This window comes from Schistocerca cancellata, chromosome 10 (genome assembly GCF_023864275.1).
Source record: "Schistocerca cancellata isolate TAMUIC-IGC-003103 chromosome 10, iqSchCanc2.1, whole genome shotgun sequence".
NCBI lineage: Eukaryota > Metazoa > Arthropoda > Insecta > Orthoptera > Acrididae > Schistocerca > Schistocerca cancellata.
Window position 1 is genome coordinate 106773408 of NC_064635.1, and position 17804 is coordinate 106791211.

At 34.2% G+C, this 17804-nt stretch overlaps 1 protein-coding gene across 1 annotated transcript in view; it reads left to right on the forward strand.

Annotated features, from left to right (window-relative positions):
• The window catches only part of LOC126106173 (uncharacterized), a 463842-nt gene extending 447898 nt beyond the window's left edge, over positions 1–15944 (forward strand). Inside the window, exon 34 of the mRNA XM_049912411.1 lies at positions 1893–15944. The gene's annotated coding sequence lies outside the window, so the exon portion shown is untranslated. The remainder of the gene's footprint in view (positions 1–1892) is intronic.
• The last annotated feature ends 1860 nt before the right edge of the window (positions 15945–17804 follow it).

Sequence of the window (17804 nt, forward strand, 5' to 3'; positions counted from 1 at the left end):
TCTGCTAACCAGCAGGTAAGGAATATACTACAGCCCACTAATTATCACTCCCTCAGTGACTGTCAGGACAAGACTAGACTAATTACAGCATACACAAGAGGCATTTAAGCAGTAAGTCTTCCCACACTATGTATGTGAATGGAATGAGAAGAAACCCCAAATGCAATACAAAGGGATATATCAGCAATTAGATGTAAATATATTTGATACGTAAGGTGTCATGAAATTAAAAAAATTCCCAGCAAATTAAATGTTCAAAGAGATTTTAGAATCACAAGCTGGTCATCGTAAACTTCATTCCATGATATTTCAGCTGGACACCTGCCAGTTGTCTTCATGTGAGACATCAAAGACTGATGAAGACGTTCTCTGCTCTGCCTTACATAGCAGACTGATAGTATTGCTGCACCTGTGTCAGTAATGTGTTAATTAACCCCTGGCTCTCATGCAAGTGGTTATTCAGCTTGGCATTGAATGTCCTACTGATGGATCTTGTGTCTAATTCTGTCCAACTGGCACCTTAGATCATCAAAATCCTAAGCTGGTTGGAGGACCCAGCCCATAATGCTCCAAAATTTCTCAGAAGACGAAGAGATCCAGCAACTTTGCTGGCCAAGGTAGGGTTTGGTAAGCTTGAGGAAACCAGCAGAGGCTCTTTCTGTGTGTGGGTCACCATTACCTTTCTGAAATGTAAGCTCAGGATTGCGTCTCACGTAAGGCACCAAAACAGGGCACAGAATATCGTCGACATACCACTGTGCGGTAAGGTTTGTTGTGGACGACAACCCAAAGGGGTCTTGGTATGAAAAGATATGACACCCCTGACCATCACTCCTGGTTGTTGGGCCTTAAGGCTGGCAGCAGTCAGGTTGGTATCCCACTGCTGTTTGGGGGTGTGTCCAGACGTGTCTTAGCTGGTCAGTGGGGCTCCATTTGAAGCAGAACTCATCACTGAATACAAGTCTACTCCAGACAATGAGATTCCAGGTTGAAGCCTTGTTTGGACACTCTCCTGGCAGGAGTAGGATACTAACCTGACTGTCACTTCCCATATGGCCTGACAACCAAGAGTGATAGTCTGGGGGCTATTTCTTTATGTAGCAGGACCCATTTGGTTTTTGTCAGTGACAGCCTTACAGCATAGCAATACATTGACAATATTCTAGGCCTTGTTTTGTTGCCCTTCATGTCAAGTCATCTTGGGCTTACTCTTCAGCAAGATAATGTCTGCCAGCACATGGTGAGAGTTTCTACTGCTTGTCTTCACACTTGCCGAATTTCAGCTTGGCCTGCAAGATCACTAAATCTCTGCTGAGTTGAACCATCTGGAGTATTAAGGGCACCAACCATCTCAGGATATTAATTATCCAGTGCACAAATTGCACAGAATTTGGTATGATATCTCTCAAGAGGACATCAAATAACTGCATCAATAAATGCCAAGCCAAATAATTGCTTCTATAAGGGACAAAGGTGGACACTCACTCTATTTGTGAAGTCTTTTCTATTGAATAAATCATTTAATTTTTCTGAAATCATTTCTCTGAATATGGACATCACATCTACTGATTTCTATCCCATTATGATAAGTTCCTTCATGGTTCATCATTTTTTATTCTTCGAGTGTATTTTCGCAGTGCAGGGCTGTTTACAGTGATGATCGTTTGATGAATAATAGCAAACACTTACTTGTAATTCTCAAATATGGATAATAGAAGATTGATTCAACAATTGAATAATGAGCCAAGATAATCAACTGTTTGTATTTTTCCTGACTGCTGTTCCATTTAAAACTTCTTTTTCTACTTTTGATACAAATACTGCTCTCAACAGTTAATGTGTTATCATGTCAGAGTCTTTAAGCTTCTGAGAAGTTCACTTTATTATTGCAGGTGATCAAATGATGCAGTAAGGTAAGTGCTCACAGTTCACCTGAGGATTATACCGGACTGGTTGGTGCTTTGAGTCACACCACTCACTATACGGACAATACAAACAGTTATATACATGTAAGTTTATGTGTTGCTGATGAGAGGAAAACATTGTTGTATTTAATATTGTAGAGATAGACAACAGTATCATTAATGATGTAAATTAATGTCGGTGTTTATATGGATTAGATGTTTATTTTTGTTGACTTTGTCAGAGGATTATTTTTATTTCATAATATTTATTCAGTTATTCAACAGCAACTCACTGAAGCCACTGACTATAAATCTAGAAGAGCCAGAGTGGGGGAGATTTTTGCATAACTTTAGACTCAGCTGATAATAAGTGTTTCCACATAAGAGAGCTGCGTCACTTGTTAATCTGATATTTAACAATTACTCGATGCATAATTTGTACAGGACAATATAAATAACTGTATGTTTTTGATGTTAAATGGTACATGCATGTAATGTATTGAACATATTTAAATTTTAAAGTCCTTCAGACTGTAACATATGTAATAAACTTGTGATTTATTTCTGAATGATGGTTCCCATCATTTACCTGAGGCACAACAATGCAAGAGGCAAATATATTAGTAGCAATGTACAGTCACATGAACCAGACATCCTAGGATACACTGTTCTCACGTGACTGCAAACATTAATAGAATACTTTAAGATAAGTTGAAGTTTATTTCTTAGAGTTGCAAAGGGGCACAGAAGAGAAATCTCGTGCCAGTGTATGTAGTAATACTTATACATAATCATGTAATTATGCATATACATGTATTGATTGTTATTGATGTCTTTTCTTTCTATGCTTTACCATGACTAAGTGCTCAAATAATCTGATCTCAATGTGAGATATAACAATGTACAATATTCCCTTTCAGTTTGTGTGTATGAGAGTTGTTTAATGTGGAAAAGTTGAAATTACTTGTTACTAAATATTGAATGGTTACCAGATTTCAAAGTTTAATGTTAGCCTATCCTTTTCTAACACACGCTTTACTAAATGTATAGTAGAAGGCACAGCTCTCTCCTCTAAAACATACAAAATACAAAACAAGGAAATTACACGTGTCTATCTCATAATGGTTATGTTGATTCAACTCAGGGTAAATTTTTTTCTTCACCATTACATGTCTCAAATCAAGCTGCAACACTTCAGAATATTTTCCAAGGTTAAGGCAACTATCAACAGAAGTAAATTAAAAAGAAATGTGGTAATAAGTGCAACTTATGCCGTAAAATTCAATCTAAACCTGTAATGTGTTCATTAATTGCATTAACTATAAATGTGTGGTTTCTGATGACTAATTTAAACATTGGATCATTTCACAGCAGTTTATTATTTTAAAAATTTACTTTAAGGTCAGTTCTTTAAGATCATATTTCAAGGATGTGCATAAAGATTCATCTCCACTGCAACTATCCCTGGAAGCATCTGATTTCTGACAATGAATTATGAAATAATAATGCTGTAACATTTAAAAAGATATTTGTTGAAATTTAATGCATGGTTTTAAAATAACTTCATTTTTAGGACAACTTCAATTAGTGTAAAGAAAAGATTTTTCTGTATACAGTGTATACACTTTCTAAATGCTATTAGAGTTCTTGTTGAGTAGTGAAATGTTCTAAAAGCACAAATGAAAGCTTATGCAGAAGGACGTTAAATGTGAAATGAAAAGGTCAAAAGATTTTTCAGCCTTGCATGCCTTTTAGCTGTACATTTACTTAAGAGTGAGTTGAGAAATTTAATACATACTCTGCTACTGTTGCTGCTGCTACTGCTGACTTTTTTCTCTGTACATGCTTCTTCCAAAATTTCCATGACACTGAAAGGTAAAGAATGTTAACCATTATTCATGGTTAAAACTTGACATGTTTTAAAGTCCAGGTGTACACAGTTTGATTCCACAAAAGGTATTAGAGAAGGGGAAAAAATAATAAAGGAAACATTTATGTGGAGATTCCACACTTTTTACTAGTCCACAACACTCATTCTTTGATAATTTTTAACCTGTTAATATCATTGAACAACTCTATTCTTCAAATACAGATATTTCAAATATTAATTTCTGTGACTTGCGAATTTTGAAAAGGAAGAGTGAGTATGCATGGCACACAGGAGTAACAGTCTACTTTGATTGTTTGGTATTCTAGATAAGATTGAGTTTACATTCGATATATGTTGAAATAGACTTTAAAAGCAGAGTGGAGGGGTATATTACAGCTAATATAATTACTTATGTTGAAAATTTAACAAGTTATTAAGTCATTCATGTAATTAGCACATCTAAGTTTGGTTTAGTTCTGAATGAGAAGTTAGTCTAATTTTGTCTGAATAGCTTATCCGACATTCTGCTAACAATTTTTTTTAGTAACAAGATAAAAGATCTCACCATTTCATCCTTCAAATTTAATTCATCTTAGCTGTACATCTATATTATAATCATATCTGTCTCTCATATAAAATACACATGCAGAAACAAGACATTTCAAATTTAAGTAGTATTTCTGAAAGCCATAGTATAACCAAAGCAAAATAGCAACTGAAATCTGTCACTTTAAGATAGTTTGTTAAAGATCTTACAAACTTGTGTGTCTCAGTGCAGATGCTATGCCCAGCATTAGATACACACTATATTCTTGGTTTACTGTATGCTGAGTAGATGACTATCAGTTCTCATAAGAAATATTTTCAGTTTGGTTCTCTGCTTGTATTCAGTGGTTTGATAACAGTTCAGAACCATGAGTACAACCAGATGGGTGGGTTGTGGGTCTCAAGCTCTGCTGACAGAGATAAATCTGAGTTAAATGTCACACAAACATTACTTTCCTAGTTGTTAAATGTGGGTCTGCCACAGTAACTCCAAAATATTTCTTTCCTCAAGTAAAAGAAAAGCTAAAATACTTAATACAAATGAGATCAAAATTCACAAATTCATAGAAAGCTGTTCTCACAGCTTCATGAAAATTCTTAATAATTTAGATCATTTTTACACAATTAGTTCATTATACATATTCCTGTGTCCATTTTTCAAAATATGTTTGCTCAGCAGTCAAACACATTCATAGTGCTACCTGAGTTACTGGGGGAGTACGGTAACATGAACAACTTCCTAAAGACTTAAGTTTCAGTTTTCAAATACTGTATATGTTATGGCAATGTAACCTTCTTTGACAAGTTTTTTACCTCTTTAGTTATGTGGCATTAATGGATAAAAGATTTTAGTTGGTGAAGAGTTCTCAGGCTTCCAGCCAGGTGGTGGTGTCTTCAAACTGCGACGTTTCGACGAGTGACATCTTCTGGTGAAGGTGATGAGTATGTCACTCATCAAAATACTGCAGTTTGAAGACACCACCACCACCTGGTTGGAAGCCCAAGAACTCTTCACCAGCTGTATACCCCGGGAAAGCATTCATTCATATTTAAGATTTTAGCTATTGCAAACATCGTAAGAATATATTCATTCAGTTCCACATTGTGCCTTGTGTGTCTCTCACCAAAGAATTGTTAGTACATTATCCTTTTCACTATTCTGCACTGCCCTCTCTCTCTCTCTCTCTCTCTCTGTCTGTCTGTCTGTCTGTCTGTCTGTCTGTCCGTCTCTGTCTTTCTTTCTTTCCAGAGAAGATGACAGCACTAGGGACTGAACAGTTAAATCGTGTAGTGCACATCTGCTGAATCAGTTTTAATCATTACACAATACATAGTCAAAAACTGTCTCATTCCTTATTTACACAAAATTGCACTCAATATTTCCTATACATGTTATAAGAAAATAGTTTACATTACATATGAGAGGGTCAGAAGCAAAGGGGTACAAGTGAAATTTCCCAGAAAATGAGAAGTTTGTCTAGAGCATAGCAAGGCATGTAGAATTGTGGCAAACAAATTAAAGTGAAAAACCAATCTGTGCTCTATGGTAAATGAAAAACAAAATAATTACAGTATGTCATGAAACAGTTACGTTCATAAAGGGTTACTGATTTTTTGTGTAGTATGTTATCTAACTGACCCTTTTGTGGTTTATGAATGGAGGGAAGTAAAACAGATGGTGAAAACCACATTCAATAGTGACCTTTCTTATTATTTCTTATTTCTTATTCTTTCTTATTGTAAGCCACAAAAGGAATGGTGTTCATGTAGCATTACATAAATGTTTTGTTATAGCTCTAAATAGCAATTTTTTATAACTGAATTGATAACAACCAATGACAAAACATTAGAGGGAAAGCATAAATCACATTCTTCTTAATTCATAATTTTCTGAAAACAAAGGGATACAAGTGCATACAGACTTCTATGAATTGTGTTGCAAAACTGATCATGTACATTAACCTGTTATTCCAAGAAGCAAACAGAAAATGCTACACACTGTTTTTCTCAAAACTACAAGACGTGTACCAATACCCCTTTGCTTCTGACTCCCTTCTATGAAAAAGATGTGCCTCATGAACTGACCTGAACATTAATAGATAAATGTATTTCGAGAATGACATGTCATTTTAGGCAAGTTAGACATTTTTGACATTTCAAATTCCACTTGACAATGGCTATAGAACTCAAATCATGATTTTGTGAAATAAATTAATAACAATCTACAGTCAAATGGCAACAATTCCTTTCAATAAGTTCAACATGATAGTGCACCTCCATGAAGGAAGAAAATCATTTAAGTTCTCAGGGCAGTTTTGTCATATTAACAATAGCATGAGGTTTCAAGTTAAAAAAAGCCTTGTTTTCCTATTTTTTCTTTTTTCTGGAGTATCTATGGCTTCTTTATATTATTTAATTATTTCTGCCCCTCAGAGAAGAATTTTGCTCTTGATATGACACAAAATTAGTTTTCTTTCTTTGCTCAAACAGTTTTATAACAATGATTGTGTGGCTGTTTTGGCAGAGTACTACAGGAATGCAATACTGTTTTTCATAGTTGCTAATAAGGAGAGTATTTGTGGTGACATTTACATTTCAGATTCTCTCTGTAAGCAGAGTATTTCTAAAACAGAAAAGTTAATTGCCTATGTAATTCATATAACATTCATTAAGCAATGACTAGTTTCAAAATTTCCATTTTGGAGTCTTCAGAATTAGCAATTCATAGAACATACTGCAGTATATCATATGTACTGGTACCTTAACAGTTCTTCGATGTTGAAGGATGGAAATTAAAATCCTACATCCAGTTGAATGTTTACACATTGGCTGTGATAAAAATTGAGTTGTGTGAATGGTTTTAATATTTTTTGAGACATTAAGCAAAGTCACCTGTGTTGCTAATCTGTGTCAGCGTGGTATGTGCAACTTGATACTAAGTATGAATTCTTGCCTCAGTTTACACAACAGCCTGTAGGTGACAGTTTATATCATGTCAAGGTACAATGAAACAACCTCAAATAAAATGGCACACACATATTTTGTACGTTCAAGGAGACTGAACATTTAAACAAAAGAACTCCATTCTATCTCCTAATAACCCATGAGAATAGTACTGATTTCTTTATTCTAAAACAGTTTCCAGTTTTATAGAGTAACACAAAAACCTTGCCTATATCACCCACACAAGTCCTAACAGATCACAAAAAATTCATATTCCTTTTTGGAGAAATTTTCTCATAAGCAGACTCAAACTGTGCTTCAGAGCACCACCAGATGTAGACTGTGTTTTAATTCCTCTTCCTTCCCTGGTAGTTAGTGGTTACTTTGGTTCCAACCAATGATACTTCACATAGTTCATCATCTGTTGGGAGAGCTTGCAGGCTATTATTAAATCTTATACTGATATTTTGGCTGACAACCTAACAAAGCAATTGAAGAATCAATGAATCCACAGTGATTACAAAGTATTTGGTTGTTGATTAAAAATGGCATATGTTGGAATGCCATGCCGTGTAGATATAAAACAATATTTCCTTTGAGATCACATGTGCAAAATAAAGATTTTTCCATAATTTTTCGAACAGGAAACCCTAGTCTCAGTTGAGCAAGTTTGTCTGCTAATTGTATTTCTACAGCTTTCTTGACCACTGAAACAAAGTAGGATGAAGTTGTGACCAGTATCCTAACTTTTCTGGACAGTGGAAATAAGATGCTAAACCACTGCAGAGTGAGTGTTTCACTGCTGTTCAATGCAACATTCTTTTACAGTGCTTGTCATTTGTCCTATATACTTTTTATGCCACTCACAAGGAATTTTGTGTATAGCCATCCTTCGTAACATCAGATCATCCTTCACAGACCCTAGAAAAGCTGCTGTCTTCGTAGATGGATGGAAATATCACATCTACTTCATGCTTCTTCATTATTCTTCCAATTTTTGATGAAATATTTCCAATGTACAGTAAAAAGGCTGTAGACTTAACATTTCTTTCTTCTTGCTCAACCAATACACATTTACTCTGCAATGTAAAGTACTTAAGTCCTGCAAGTGGTTCACCTAAAATGGTTGAGAGGGTGGAAGCCACAATATAGGTACAAGAATTAATAATATCCCAGCTGCACTCCAAAAACTGATGGAATATTCAATTCATGAGGAAAACTTAGTGTCACAATACTTAACGTGTTTCCTGGAGTGGACATTACAGTTTGCTGTATGTTGGATTTATTTATATAGTTTGGTCCAAAGAATATTATGTTGAATGGTGTACCAAAGACATGGAAAAAGTCATGTACATAGAAATATAAAACAGTAACACATAAACATGGTAAGGTACAATAATTAAAGTATATATCACATCTCAAAAATGATGTAACTTATGTGTCAGGTTTATGCGCTACAGTTTAGTAACATCGTGACATTCAAAGTAATAGGAATTATAATACTAACATAAGTGTAATAAATTTCCATACATCTTAGAAACTGTAGGTGACCATAGATTTTTCAGCCTCATTTTCATTATTTATGTGGTTAATCCAGTGGTGGGCAACTTGTTTTTTAAAGCTATTATTATTATTATTATTATTATTAGTAGTAGTAGTAGTAGTAGTAGTAGTAGTAGTATTTGTTCCTGATTTCAAGCTTTGCACTCTGTTTCACAAGTCTGTAAGTGCAAATGAACTCAGTTTTTCAAACGTATTCACTGTTCAAAATGTTTCACAGATGACTGTTAGTGTAACTGTTCATGATATTTCTGTGAAATGTATATCCACTATCCGCAACTGACACTGGAAAAACGAAATAGTCACTGCTTATGAATCAATATTTTGCAGTGGAGATTATCCCACACATGGACACACAAATCCTAACTAATTTTTAATCTATTTTTCACGTTGAAGTGGGTCATAACTGCATTACCACTAATACAAGTATTTCACTGAACACACCCATAACATCCTATAGCAATGGAGTTAGGTAGTGTAGGCACCAGATCATACATTGTTGTTATACTTTGCTGAAATAATGTGTACACAATTGATGGATCATGTACCACAATAATAATGATTACATACACATACCTCAGAAGGAAACTGTGAAAAAGCTGTAGCTGCACTAAAGTATTTTTCGTGTTTGTCATGCATCCAGTGTGCAATGCAGGAGAATCAGTGCCCTTGTAGATCACTGACCATGCAATATTAAAGAAAAATTCTTACTCAGATACAGGATCACATTTTTGAGATTTGATTGTAGGTCAAACCAGTAATGTCAAGGAGTTAAAAATATGAAGGTCAGCTAGAAAATAAATACTATTTAGTTCTACAAAATTAAAAATACAATATTTGTTGATAAGAAAAAAACAGTTTTGTAACATACATAAAGCTTCCTTCACCACTCAACATAACTTCCTGCCTTTAAACATTTGTTGTATCTGGTCATGAGCTTCAGAATTCCCATGTTATATACTCTACAGTTGCCAGTTCATTAAAATAGTCAGTAACTGCATTCTCCAACTCTTCACCACTTAAAAAATATTAACTGCCCACAAATCTTTCAGCTTAGGGATAAATGGAAAATACTAGGAGCCATACTATAGGGTGTAGGAGCCATACTATAGGGTGGATAATCAAAAATTTCCCATCTCATTTGATCCAGCATTTTCTTAGGTGCAGCAACAGTGTGGTGGCAAGCATTGTCCTGAAGAAGCACAATTTCTCCAGAAGACATTTCTCACCTCCTATGTTGAATGGCTCACCATAGTTTTCTTAGCGTCACATTAACGATTTGTGTTGACCACCTGGCTTAATGAACTGGTGGCAGTGGAGTATAATACGGTAATGTTGAAGTTCGTGACCAGATATGACAAATTTAGGAGATTGTGTAGAAAAATGAAGGTTGCTTCTTATATGTAACAGTACTTTTTTTCCAATAAATAATCTGTTTTGTATAACTAAATGGTCATTTTCATTCTGTATGGCCCTCATACAAATATTCAAAGAAATGTGTTGTACTTAGAATCATTCCACAGCAATTTATCTTTGATATCAAGAAAGATTATTTACAATATGAGTTGTTTTGTGATGAAAAACATGCCAAAAGGAAGCGACAGCAAACTTTGTGACCCCACATAGCACAGTCACATAAGATTTGAGCAACATTAATGTTCCCTGTAACTGTGATTTAAATGAAAGAAAGCCAGTCACACACTCCACTTGTATGAATCAGTAAATGATTGCTTGTTTGCTGTCATTTTCAGGAGAAATACAATGTATGCTCATAATATTTTCACATAAATAGCATTGCATTCATTTCTTACCTCAACTTGAGAACCAGGGATAGTGTGTGTGTGTGTGTGTGTGTGTGTGTGTGTGTGTGTGTGTGTGTGTGTGTGTGTGTGTTAGTTTGAAAGTCAGGGAACTCTGAAACTATACTGTGATATTTTAGGCAGCTGATAAAATTTATCACAATCATTGACACACATTGTACAATAGTTAACCCCCACTGAAGAAAAAAAAGCAGTTCTTACAATGGTTATGCACATCAATTCTGTTTCAATGTTTTACTTCAAAATAAACTCCTCACATTTCCAAATTGCCTTAAATCTAACGAAATATTTCAGTCAGGAGTAAAAATTATCACAACAAAACTATACAACTACAGTTTTAACACTAACATGTCAATTTGAATTAAACAAAATGGTAATTTTAATACTGACATTAGAACTGTACAACTTCTTATGTATATTAGGAAACAAGTATAAAATTTAACACAGAATACAGCAGACACCATTAACAATAGTTCTGTATCATTTAGCTTTAAAACTATCATTACACACACACTCAAAAGTTAAGCATCTGCTCTTCATTTGAGACCAATCTGCCAACTACACGCATGTTTAATCATGAATGTTTCTTGTGCAAAAGAAACTTTTAACTCAGATTGTTTAGCAAATGCCTGCAAAAATAAATCACGCCTGTGACATGAAATATGACATTCCCAACTTAAAAAGGTTTAGACCTACACCTTGGTTTATTCAATTGATTTCTCATTTTACTGGTATTTCTTCAATCTGCACACAGTCCTCTTCACCCAACCACTTACAATAATGTTTAATTACTTGCTATTAAATTTTCTGAGATTGAATATGGGAATTGTTAGCATTAATTTCATGTTTTTAAATGTTTTATCATTTGAATGTTTAGCCCAATAAAAACAATAAACAATATCAGGGGAAGAACTTTTCATAAAAGATATTCAATGTGCCAGAACAATCTGCATTACAGTTGAGACATACCAGTAATTCTTAGAATATAATTTGGCAAATAAAATGACAGATAAAATAACTAAGTTATGTGAATAAAAACACAGAAGATTCTTTGAAATAGTTCTGGGAACAAAGTTGGTGATCAACCACATTTAGTACATTTAGGTGTTTCGAACATCAGCAACTAGCATTTCAAGAATGTTAATACAAATTTGTTTCTGTTTTGATACATTCATGCTTTCCTTTTCAATATATTTTTCATATGTTTTGTTTACTATTAAGTCAAATCTCTATGTGCAGACACCACCACCTGTTAATTACCCCCTTGTTTCATGAGATGATGTATTTGTGGCTGTCATTCCTCAATGTTAAGAAATTTGATTTTTTTTTTAAAGATACCATAAAGCATGCAAAATTATCTGCAGAAACTGTGAATAAGTAAGCTTAAAGATATTCTTTGCTGCTTCTATAATGAGAATATTTTTCAAATCCTCATTTATTATTCTTTGGTAAGTTGCAAGTTATTGATGAATAATAAAATTTTAAGGTATTTAATTTCAACCCCCAACAGCATTCTACTGTGAGTCAGTGTTATTCAGCTTTGCCACAAGACATCTGTAGTTTTATTATAGAATGGTTGTTTGGTATTCTTGTATCCCTATTTCACCCCCTTTCCCCACACCCACACCAATCTCTTTATTGAATGGTAATGATGTGAAGTACAAAAAGTAGGTATTGAACCTGTCTCCAAGCAAACATGACTAAATAATAATACCAACAGATTCATATGTGCAAAGTAATTCAGAAAATGTCATGGACATACCATATCTTGTCATCTTCTTTTATCAGCTTTCCCAGAAGTTATACTTTCAGGAAATTGTAGGAATCTTACCTAGTTTTCTCATGCAAGATCATCTGAATACTGAAGTAATACTAACAGCTTTTATGGCCTGCCATAAATCCCAGTTACTGCTTGGAGAACATTCTTGAGCTACTTTCATAAAATAATTATTTCTACTGGGACACTAAAGTACATGTTTGTAGGTAAGGCAGATATTACTGAAACAAACATATACAAAAAAATTAAATGTAAAATGATAATCCACATCAATAGTCTAAAAGAACTTTTTAATAGTAATCAAGGTGTATTTTGATGCAATGCCTCAACAGGATTTCAGTTTCCTGTGGAGTGTACTTTTGTGGGATACCATACGCCATGATGCAATAACAAGTTGACAGATTTCAAAATGATTTAACATCACTTTCATGGATTTTTCCATTTAAATTTAACTTCCCATATACAGTTTTTCATCCTTACATCTGGCAGTTTCCTCAGTACAAAGTCCAAATCCGAGGGAAAAGTTGTACTGTGAAATGCATATTTTACACCTAAATAAAAATAAAAATAAAAATGTGATTTTTCAGACAGGTGGCAGTGCTTGTTAGTTAACATTTCATCCTACCATTGTCAGAGATGGGAATAAAAACCATTATGAATATCATAAAACATACTGTGAATGAAGTGAGAATTACAAAATTTAAAAACCATCCATAGAGATTGGACTTACATATTCTGTTTATTAAATTATCTTACATTTTTGAAATATTATATATCTAATGAATTACTGCTAAGTAAATAAACACAAGTTCAGATATACGTATTGTACATTTGTAGAAACACCTCTTGTTAGCACTGTATCAGCAAGTAGGGGGGACTTTCCATTCTGCAAACAGAATACATAAAAGGACCATTTCAATTTGGTTTATGGATTTGGGTCACTGTACATAACTGCTCCAATATTATACTAATGAGATCATTGCAGTAATGCATAAACACAAGCCTAGAGTTTTCATAGGGATTTTCTTTAACATACATAAATACAGATTCATTTAAAATGCACTGGGAAACAAAATAGCATAGACATTACATTAATCTACAAACTGCATGCAGCCACCTCATGGACACCCTGTCCAAAATATCAATAACCGCATGAGATAAATAAATAAAAAAATATGAACGGAAAAATACTCACATGTAATTTCACACTAGTATCCAATATGATAAGTGAGAGACTTTGACTATCAAATTAAAGTTACAGGCTTGACCACTGCCTCAGTCACTGGAAATACTTAAACTTCATGTGGAGAATGGAAATAGCTGGAAATTTTCTATCTTCAGTTATAAGATGCTATGGTGTTCAGTTACATCAACAAAGCTTTTTAACGTATTATAACAATGGTTTTTGAATTGAAACAGATGTTTTATGGGTAACTAAGCTTAAAGAGCTGCAGCTACAACACAGCATTTCAAAATACTATATTTTAAGCATTCTGGGTGACAAGATATGATTCTTTGGAACCATTTCAAATTTTGAGTGTTCATGTCATTAGGCATATTGTTTTCTAAGGAATGGATCAGTACAATATCCTGTAAGGGAACTATTCTAAAAATACTATGTATTTAACATTTAAAAAAAACAAGAATTTCAGTTTCAACATATAATTATATGTTGATGATTCTGTCTCAGTATGGAAGCTGTAGCTTGGCTGTCCAAATTTTAATTTTTTATTCTATGATTTTAAAAATCCTACTTTGTTTCTATGTGACAATGCTACTGGGTGAAGCTGGTGACTTACCTCCTTTTTAAGCAAATTCTTCCAACATGTTTTTGACTGCAACCTCAAACTAGTCCTCTCTCAAACAAAATTATTGAGGCAATAAACAATTTCTGAATACTTTATTATGCCTTTCTTTTACTTTAACAAAATCTTGAATACCGTACAGAATCCTTTTCATTTCACGCAGACTGTTCAGGTCACTTTGATTTTCTCTCTTTACAAACTCGTAGCTTATTTCTTTTTTATGTATTCTACATTTTTTGATTAGGCCGACCTACATCTCAGGCTGAGCACACGTTTTTGTAGTAAAGTTACTTCACATACACCCACAATGTGTCTGCCACTGCACTCATTCCTGGAAAGATTCACAAACAGAATAATAATGATGAAAATAATCAGTTTAAGGCAACACAGAGCAGTGTTTGAAACAAGTACAGATGTAAATAATTTAGGAGTAAAGGAGTCAACACGTTTACATTTCAGTGAGTTGTCTCCTCTACTTCTAAGTTATTTACATTGTGCCAGAACTTTCCTTACCATATTTATGAATGTAAATGTGAACTATTATGAAGCTTCAGTATTGCCATTATCAAATAACTTTTTAAGAGTGTGTCACCCTCATCTAATTCACATATTGCAATACTGGAAATCATATTACTACGTAACCTTTACTGTGAATGCAAAAGCAACACATCGGAACAAGTGGCGGCAGCAGCAGTAGCAGTGTTTGTGTCAGCTGAAGACCATGTTCAGGGCTCCCTCTCTTTTTAAGTGACTTTTTTTAATTTTCCTGGAAGCTGCCCATAGGTAGCCTCCGCGTGTTCTCCGGCTTGCCCCAACATGGGCTCCGATGGCAGCAGGATACCAAAGATGACTGAAGCAAAAAAAGATGAAGACTAATACATGGCTCCTGGACCTCCCACTCTTCATTGTGTGTGTATATAATTGTGTGGGTTTCCCACAGCTGTACAGGCTTCCTACAGTAATACTGACTGTGCCTTCCTGAACCACTTTCCATCTCCTGATTTGCTTTGTGCAGCCATCAGTAATATCTCTGTTGTTATTGTTACTGTTGTTGTTGATGTTGTTGTCATTGTTGCCACTGTTGTTGTTGTTGTCAGTGTTGTTGATGTAAAGATCCATTAAATTATTGGCTAAATGTGTAGGTCAATATATTTATGCAATTAGGTTGAATATAATCATTATCTGGTGTGAGAAGCCCAAGTGTTATGCAGAACATACTATGTTATGTCCAATTCCAAAATACTGAAATAATAGTAAAACTGAAGGTTTAAACTGTGATAAAAATACTTGGAATGACTGGCTTGCCTTGTTGCATTGCTTTATCTTCTAATGTGCTCTCCCTCTCTAGAATCCTTTTAACAGTTTTCTGTACTTCGGGAACTCTTCAGGCAATATTAGTAACATGTTGTACTGTGTTCCATAGTCTTTTATCCTTAGGCTTGGCTTCCACAGCCTCTAACTTTTCTTCACATAATACTTCTCATCACCAAAATTACACTGGATCACTTCATTGCCTCATGATTAGTTATCACAGCCACTTTGCTTGTATCTGTTTACCTGTTATAGTTTGAGCTTTCTTTTCTTTAAAGTAGTTACATGTATTGGTGCATCAAAAAATATTATTCTGTTGAGTAACAGTGTTTCAATAATTTGTACTATTTTTTGTTATGGGCTCATATTGTTGAATCAGGGATCAAACATACTAGAGGTGTGTGTGTGTGTGTGGTGTGGTGTGGTGTGTGTGTGTGTGTGTGTGTGTGTGTGTGTGTGTGTGTGTGTGTGGAGAGAGAGAGAGAGAGAGAGAGAGAGAGAGAGAGAGAGAGAGAGAGAGAGAGAGTGAGTGAGTGAGTGTATTCCAGTAGTGCCCATTTAAGAAATATTCAAAACAGCAGTTGACAGAACAATATTTTGTTGGTGTGGCACATATTTTTGCATCAACACATGTTACTAATCATAGTAAAGATGTTTTCAAATGCCAGTAAACATTTGGAACAAATGGACCATAACTACTACTGACTGATGAATGTCTGATAGATGTGATGTTACAAAATATAACATTTCAGCAGTTCTAGTATCTGATGGTACCTAACTAACAAAATTACTGATGATTTTCTGCAATCTTTCAGCCCTTTTACAATTCAAGCTAGACTTGAGAAAAATACACACAACAAAGTAATATAGTAGTCTCTAAATGGCTGTCTATTAAAACACTTTTCCCATTCCTGAAGATTCCCTGTTGGGTCCAGGATCTATGCAATATATGCATGGACTTAACTTCAACAGTCTAAAGGGGTGATAAACAGATATAATACAGTACATCACAAGAGACTAAATCTTTCAAAAATCAGGTTTCCAAGAACACAAAAATAAACACCACCACCTCCTCAAGCCACTAGCCTATTTCTTACACATCTCTTCCTTCATAATCAGGACATTTACATCTAATTAATTTTTTTTATCAAAATATGGTGTCATTCTTGAGTCAGCAAATAATCCCACACACTACTATCGGTTTTCTTGCATACAGAGAAAAGTAGGAAAAAAACTTTATTTGACATTCAAATTAGTCTCAAAAATTGTATGCAGAGCACTGTATGAGCCCAATAACACTAAGAGAATAAGCTGACTGATGTGCATTTACTTTTACAATGTTGTTCCTAATTTTGTGTTTTTGATTGCAACATGAGAACTGTTATGCATAGATCAAATGTGTAAGTGTATTGTTCATAATGGTACTCTGCTGCATTATTCAGAGTCAGTCTATAATTAATATAATCTGTTAGTGTAAAATCTTGCATGTTACATGTGTAACTGTAAATGTGTTACTCATATGGGTTTCATAAGCTATCATTTAGCTAAAGTGTCCTATGGAAAGGCAAACTGTGTTATAAAGTAGTCATAGGGAAACTGAATTTTGTGTAACAGTAAGCTTCTCAATTACCTTTTACCATTTGTTGTACTATTTAGAGTAATTTAATGACTACAAATGTTATTGTACATAAATGTATGTATAGTTGACAGTAATGCAGCAATATGCAACTCTCATTTTGCTTGGCAAAAAATAACTGACTGTAGGATTTTCTTTGCAGTAAGTACACTTTTTTGTAACAGCATGTCTTGAATTCTTTTGGCAGATTTTCATTTTATACATTAGTCATTGCAATGTAACAGTTAGATTTTTCACAAGTAGTCATTTTCGTACCGATTGATTAAGAAGAACCGAAAGGTTCGTTGTGATCGCATTCATATATGAAATTCTACAGGAAGTAAATAATACAGTATTGTATTTATAATTACTGTGTTATGTTAACCAAAGATGTTTCATCCTCATGTCAGAGCCATCCTCAGTTTAAATCTCACAAATAAAGGTATAAGAAAGGACACCAGTTACTGTCTCAATATAAATGATTTGTTTTTTATAAATTTATGTCTGTAACAAACTTCCAGCATGTAGTATCTATAACAACAAGACTGTGCAACAATAGTTCATACATTTATGCTTGTTTGAAGGTATACTTAGCTCTTCATTCTAAAATCCTACTATCATTTTATTCATATGCTGCTCCCCCCACCCCCCCA